General features: G+C 40.8%; 1 pseudogene; it reads left to right on the top strand.

The window, feature by feature from the left end:
• Nucleotides 1-3467: 3467 nt before the first annotated feature.
• On the top strand, nt 3468-3853 carry LOC102912802 (cytochrome b-c1 complex subunit 7 pseudogene; annotated as a pseudogene).
• The last annotated feature ends 3472 nt before the right edge of the window (nt 3854-7325 follow it).

Below are 7325 nucleotides of genomic sequence, written 5' to 3'. Positions count from 1 at the left end.
GACAAAGCCAGAGCTGGGAGCTGGAGACAATTTTCTATGTAATTCTGAAGCTTCAGTCCTGTGGTCCCAGCAGCCAGCTCACCTCTGGCCTCTTACCTCTGGCCTTTCTCATAGTTTGGTAACTTAAGCACCTTAATTAACCATTTTCCTTAAATTAGTTTAGATTTTGCTATTATAAAATAAAACTAAACAGATCTTTATAGATCCCTGTCTTGATCTTATCTTGGCATGAATGTATTGTTTCCAAAAACAAAATACCCAAGACTGAGAATTGATAAGATAAAGGGGTTTATTTATCCCTCCCTAATTCTGAAAGTCCAAGAATGTGCTGGGCTGTCAGGTCAGCTCTTAGTGGGAGTTTTCTGTTGTTCCATGCACTGAGGAACAAAAGGGAAGTGAATATGTGCAGAGGGCTAATGCGTTTGCGAAAAGACTTGTCAACAGCAAAAACCTGTTCTCACAACAACAAACTCACTCTTCAGGAACTTCACTCTGTCCTTCATGAGGGTGTGGCCTCTATGTCCTGATTACTCAGAGATCTTCAATCCTAGTAATTCTGCCACAGTGGGAACCAAATCTCTATTCGACAGGTGAAGGTGACCCTTGGGGATCTCTCTCCACTGGTCCTATCTCTGCCTTTCTCATTTATGGCTTGGTGGCATCAAGAACACCCCATCCCTTTTGGTTCTTTCTCAAGCACTGCATCCCAAGGTAAATGTGTAAATGCCTTTGAGATGCATGGAGTACAAGCCAAAAAGAATCAAAGCCAGGTGGTGGTGGCGCACGCCCTTAATCCCAGCACTCGGAGGCCAAGGCAGGCGGATCTCTGTGAGTTCGAGGCCAGCCTGGGCTACAAAGCAAGTTCCAGGAAAAGCACAAAGCTACACAGAGAAACCCTGTCTCGAAAAAAAAAAAAATAAAAAGAATCAAAAGGTATGGGAGCTGTCTGGTAAGAAGGTGATGAGGAGAAATGGAAGGATGCCTTATACAGTCGTTCTGAACCCTGACTCGAAACCCACTGCATCCATCTCACATTCCACTCTGCCACTCAAGAGCTGAATGACTTTGGGTCATCCATGGAACTCTCAGAACCTCAGTTTTCTTCATTTGATAAAAGAGGCTGAGAATTCCTTTTGCATGAAGTTATTGTGTGGGTTCAACAGAAGGAACACTTAGGCTCCCAGAAACCATCTGCGTCCACTGATGAATTGCATTCTCATAATATGTGAGCGTGAGCTGTCATGTGCAACACAGAACCACTCAAAGTTTCTGCACTAAAAAAAAATCTAAGCCAAATGCAGCCTTAAGAATCCACTCACAGTAAACACTGTGATGAACAAGCAGATGAAATGAAACTCCAAGGAAGCAGTGAGATATCTGGAGGGCTGAACATCTTGAAAGACAAATGACTTATTTCAGCAGTAGACTGATGAAGAGAAACATGGGTTCCATGAGATGGACTATGATCATCCTGCTGTCTTCCTATATACTCAACTTAAAAGAACACAAGAATGGGCCAGCTCACAGATGACCCAGGATTATGTCTTGCCTCAGTTGCTGCCACTCAGCAACTTGGGGATGGTGTAGGAGGAGGCTCATGATTCAGAAGTCATGTGAGACAAGAATTGTCACATTTGAATGAAACTCTGTCTTCCCTACCTCCCTTGATCATGGTTAGATTGTGTGTGTGTGTGTGTGTGTGTGTGTGTGTGTGTGTGTGTGTGTGTGTTTCTCCCTTTCCTCATCCATCCCCATGACTCTGAAGCTTCTCTCTATCCTGACCTTCTCCCTGTATTGATGCTATGAAAATGTTTTACTGGATACCCATGGATATTTGACCAGCATCTGCCACTTGCTCTCTCATCCCTCCCACTGCCTTAGCCTTGGCCAATCTGTCAGCAATTGAGTGAGTGGGTTGGAAGCTAGAGGATAGAGAGTTGAAGAAAAGATGGAGCACCTTATGGTTTTACTGAGACTTGACCATCTAGCCAACCTTGAGATGGGCAAAGACAGAAGCTTTAAACCAGTGGTGAAATTAAATTTTGACATAAATGGAACCTGACTTTTTTTTAAAGTATAATTTACTTTTTATTGATTCTTTGTGGATTTCACATCATGCATCTTGATCTCGCTCATCTCTCTCTCCCTTCCCATCCACCCTCTGCCCTTGCAATCTCCCCTCTACCCAGGATAAAATAAAAAATTTAAAAGATAAGGAAAAAGAAGAAAGAAAAGAAAAATCTTGTCATGGAAGCTATAGTGTAACACAGTGAGTCACACAGTATACCCCCTAGTCTATATATCATTACTTGCAAGTGTTCATTGCAATGAGTCATTGGTCTGTTTTGAGGTCTCTGGTTTTTGCTACATTGCAATACTGGGCCCTCACAGAGACTCCTCTTGGATATCCTGTTGCCCTCTATCATGGAGATCATACAACTTTGGGTCTACAAGACTGGCCCCTTCATGTGCTCCAGCAGATCATAGATGGGGTGGATGATGGGATGGGCCAACTCATAGCTCTGGGAATCTGACTTCTTAATACTTGGAAGTGACTGGGAAAGTCTGGTCTCTCCAATCTGCTACCCAGGAAATGAAAAGTAAATGCAGCTAAGGGAGTTTGAAGATGGTAAAAAAAACAAGTTATTTTCCGATGATATCAACCCGATACCACCTGCTCTGACAAATGTATTCTGTGGCATATTTGTGGAGAATTGATGTAATACTATGTGGAAGTACTAAGCAGAGAAAATCCTAAAATCATAGTGCATCCAATTACCAGACAGATTTCACCTTCTATATTGTAAGTTAAAACATGAAAAAACCTTGTTCCACCTGAGTGAATGTAGAGCAATGATCTCCTCAAGTGAGATTCAAGGTGAGAGATCTATTTTTCAGGACCTTGGACTCTCCACAGTGGCATAATGACTAAGAGAAAATTATAAAAGTTTCTAGGTTGATTTACAGTAATCACTGATCCAACAATTGATTCAAGCAAGTTGAATCTACCAGTTGGTCCTTGGTGGAGAGACCCATGTAGGTTTTTTGGGGGGCGATGATTGTTTGTTTGTTTGTTTTGTTATTAAACTCTTAATGGAACTAAGGAAATGTTTTGACTCTGACTTCCAAACATCCTTTTAGAAATAGCTCTTGTCTCAGTCTCAGGTCAAAATGGTGGGCTGACATGCTGTTACAAGCGTCAAGCAAGTGGCTGGATGGTTTTTGAAAATGGTATTCTTTTTTTTTTTTTTTTTTTTTTTTTTTTTTTTTTTTTTTGGTTTTTCAAGACAGGGTTTCTCCGTGTAGCTTTGCGCCTTTCCTGGAACTCACTTGGTAGCCCAGGCTGGCCTCGAACTCACAGAGATCCGCCTGTCTCTGCCTCCTGAGTGCTGGGATTAAAGGCGTGCGCCACCATCGCCCGGCGAAAATGGTATTCTAATGCTGCAGGATTCAACAAACTGGGGTTAATGTGAGATGATACAATATCCGAGACTGAAGATGTGAAAGAAGCCATAAGAAGGCTTCCTAAGAATATTTATAATGACAGAATGTTTAGAATTAAGAGAGCTCTGGACCTGACCATGAGGCATCAGATCTTGCCTAAGGAGCAGTGGACAAAATATGAGGAGGACACATTCTACCTTGGACCCTATCTGAAAGAGGTTATTCGGGAAAGAAAAGAGAAAGAAGAATAGACGAAGAAGTGATCTTGTAGTTGAGATCTGTGGATGTCCTGGTCTTAGCATGTTTTAATGAAGTTTCAACTTGAATCACAATTTAAGAATTATTTGTTCTGCAGAGGCCTCTCTTTAAATAAATGTCTATTGTAACCATAAAAAAAAAATAAAAGAAATAGCTCTTACCTGTGAGCCTTCCTTTTGGAAGCAACCCGTAGTTGACTTTCCATAACAATCCAGTTCTTTCCATGAAGACCAAAACACCTGGATTTATATGTTCTTTCAGCTTCATTTTTTTTGTCCTTAGGGGTTTCTACCAACTCTACCACTGAATTATTTTATATCCAAAAGTCAGATTAGGTGAATAAAATTTACCTGCATTTTTCAAAACAGGTAACACAGAGTGGCATATTAAAAGACTTAACTAAATTAACAAGTCAGACCCTTAAATAAAGTCTTGCTAATTCATGTGTCCTTGAGAAGACTCACCCCCTAGGTTTTGCACATTCTAGGTACAGGCTTATGAGTTGGCTTGTGAATATACATTTATGGAAGTATACAGAAATCAATACACTTTTTGTGTAATCAATATTTCTTTTCCCAAATGCATCAGTGTTGGGCTAGGGGTGGAATGGAAATAGGGGGCAATGTTCCTCTTTAACTACTTCAAAGAGAGTATTATGCAAGATCTTCAGACCCAGAAAGCACACTTGTTTCAGAGCTTGGATACATAATGTCCTTACCTGTCACTGTACCTGCTGCTGTCCCCATCTTTGACTGTCTCTTTTCACTGACAGCAGCAAATGAATGAGAATCATATAACCCAAGAAGAAAGGGTTGTTTTTCATTCATTATCTTTCTGTGTATCTCTTAGAATATACTGTATATAATTTACGAAACATTTCCATAAACCCTCTTACTTAGTAGTGCTTAGCATTTGAGGGTAATCATTGAAGACTATACAGACTTGTGGAAAGTCTAGGAAATTAAAAAAAAAACAAGAGAAATGAATAGAAATATAGAAATTTTGTGTAAATATCAATAGGCTCATGAACAATCTTCACTGAATTTCCCAGAAATCAGTGACTCATATCCTCACTGAAATGACAAGGTCACGTCTTTTCCAAGCACCTCCAATGTATCAAACTTTCTGTGCAAACTTTCTGTAGAGTCCTTGAAAGAAAGTAGTTGTCCAACCTCTTCTCCATGTCCTTCATCCCAGCATCTTTCCTTGCCTCCACCATTTGGGCTGTATGAGATGGGAAGAACAACATCTTGGAATATCCATGCACACAGGCTAAGGAAAGTCCCTGCCTGTAGGCTTCTTGTCACACCAGAGGTGGGTATTTGGTATTGAACTTGGATTTAGCATGGAGAGGAAATCCTTCTCTTCTATTAAAATGTCATAGTGACAGTTTTACCACTAAATGCACAGGATTTATAGAAATTACTGGTGGTACACCACTAATGAGGGTGATGATCTGGCCTCTAACAACAGAGAACAACAAAACAAAATTAACTTTCATAGGATGAGAAAAGGTAATTGGCAAAAGAGGAAAAATAAAAGAAGAAAAAAATCATTGCAACAGAACGAGAACTATTTAAGCACCCAGCTCACAACCTAGTGTCACCTGGCTTAGGAAGGCTCAGCCAGGCCTAAAAGTGAGAGTTTTTACCTCAGAGAACTCAGTGAGATGGATTCTGAACCCTTCTTTATGATGCTGAGAAGGGGGAGAGTGAGTGTGACCTGTTGTGTGGGTTTAATAACAGAGGTCACCTTGATACCTGGATAGCTTTTCGTCTGCTTTCTTCTCAAGTGGGAAGCTTAAGACTGGTGTGTGCTTCAAGGAAGCTGTGTGGGAATAAACGTGTTCAAATAATAGAGACTGCCAAACAATGTAGCATCTCTAAGCAAAGTTCTTCTTTCACTGTCATGGTCACTGTCACTCGGTCACCATGGTATGGTGCTGGATGTAAAAGAAGTATGTGGTGTATATCTGAGCTGTGTATATGACTTTCTCAATAGCCCTGTAGCTGTAGAGGCACTTAGTTTACTTCCATGTCTTCTTTTTCCCCCTTTCTTTCTTTCTTTCTTTCTTTCTTTCTTTCTTTCTTTCTTTCTTTCTTTCTTTCTTTCTTTCTTTCTCTCTCTCTCTCTCTCTCTCTCTCTCTCTCTCTCTCTCTTCTTTCTTTCTTTCTTTCTTTGAGACAGGGTTTCTCTGTGTAGTTCTGGCTGTCCTGGTACCTCACTCTGTAGACCAGGCTGGCCTCAAACTCACAGAGATCCAGCTGCCTCTGCCTCCTGAGTGCTGGGATCAAAGGTGCGCGCCACTACCATCTAGCACTTCTCTGTCTTTTACATGAAACCTGAAGATCAGAAATGCCAAGTGACTCCCCACAAAGCCTTTCATCAAAGAGCAACAGAACTGAGATAATATTCCTGGCATCATTGAATCTCAAATTTCTGAGGATTCTGACTATATTATTTCTGATTCATTCATTCAATTTATATTTGCTGATATAAGCTTCCAAATACCACGTACAATGCCAGGTACAAGATGTACCCAAATGAAAAGATGTCATTTTCTGGTCATCCCCTGGCTGATAAAATAACTACCTTCCATCATGGCACTAACCGTGTGCCTTCGGCTACTAAACACTACTCTATCATTGGGATGTATTTCTGAAAAAAGAGAACTGTTTGTTTCTGATTGTTTGTGTGTAGGGTGGGGTATGAATGTGTCTGTGCTATATGCACACACATACAGATACACATACCTATTCACATGCATGGAGGTCAAAGGAGAATGTTAACTATCTTTCTTCATTTATCACTCTCTATCTTATTCTCTTGACTCAGGGTCTGTCACAGAACCTGGATAAGCTGGGAACCAGCAAGTCTCAGAGATGCACCTGCTTCTGTCTTCCACAGGGCTGGTATTAAGGCAAACCAAAGCCACCCCGGTCTATTTTACTTGGGTTCTAAGATCCAAACTCAGGTCTTCAAACTGACACAGGAAAATCGATCTCTCTGGCCCTTGTCTCAGTTTTATGAGAGCTCCATTGGGAAAACATCTAAGAACTTCCTTTGAACACAAAAGCACTGTATTAAAAAGTGACTGCTTTAATTGGACTAAAGTGATAATGCACTCATCTTTAATTTCTTTATTCAGGAGCTCTTCTAAGTAGGACTTGTAAATTTTGTGTCTCTCTTTTGCCTAGGTTGACATCCAGGTTACAGGTGAATGGTCTGTGTCTGGTCCCTATAGTCCTTTATGTCAGTTTACATTCTAGATTCCCAGCTCTGTCTGTCTGATCCTGCAAGAAATTCAAGCTCCTAGCCTCTTGGACACCTGATCCTAGGTTCTTAAGACTATGATCGTGCACTAAATCCACAGTAAGGGAGAAAACAAGGATACAGAGTAGGTCAGAAAGGCTCCCCAAAAAGTGAGGAAGACAGGCTGGTTGCAGGGATATCTCCAAGGAGAAGGACATGAGAGTTTCAGAGTGTAATGGCTCTGAAGAGGAGACTTGCAGTCTAAAAACTCCAACTCATTCCAATCTCACTAATTTGAAGCTATGTGGTTTTAACCAGTAATTGCTTTTTTCCTTGCTTCTGGGACAGGTAATAGCACATGCTTTGAATTA

This window comes from Peromyscus maniculatus, chromosome 20 (genome assembly GCF_049852395.1).
Source record: "Peromyscus maniculatus bairdii isolate BWxNUB_F1_BW_parent chromosome 20, HU_Pman_BW_mat_3.1, whole genome shotgun sequence".
Taxonomy (NCBI): Eukaryota; Metazoa; Chordata; class Mammalia; order Rodentia; family Cricetidae; genus Peromyscus; species Peromyscus maniculatus.
Note: the sequence above shows the minus strand (reverse complement) of the source record. Positions and strands in the feature narration are given on the sequence as shown.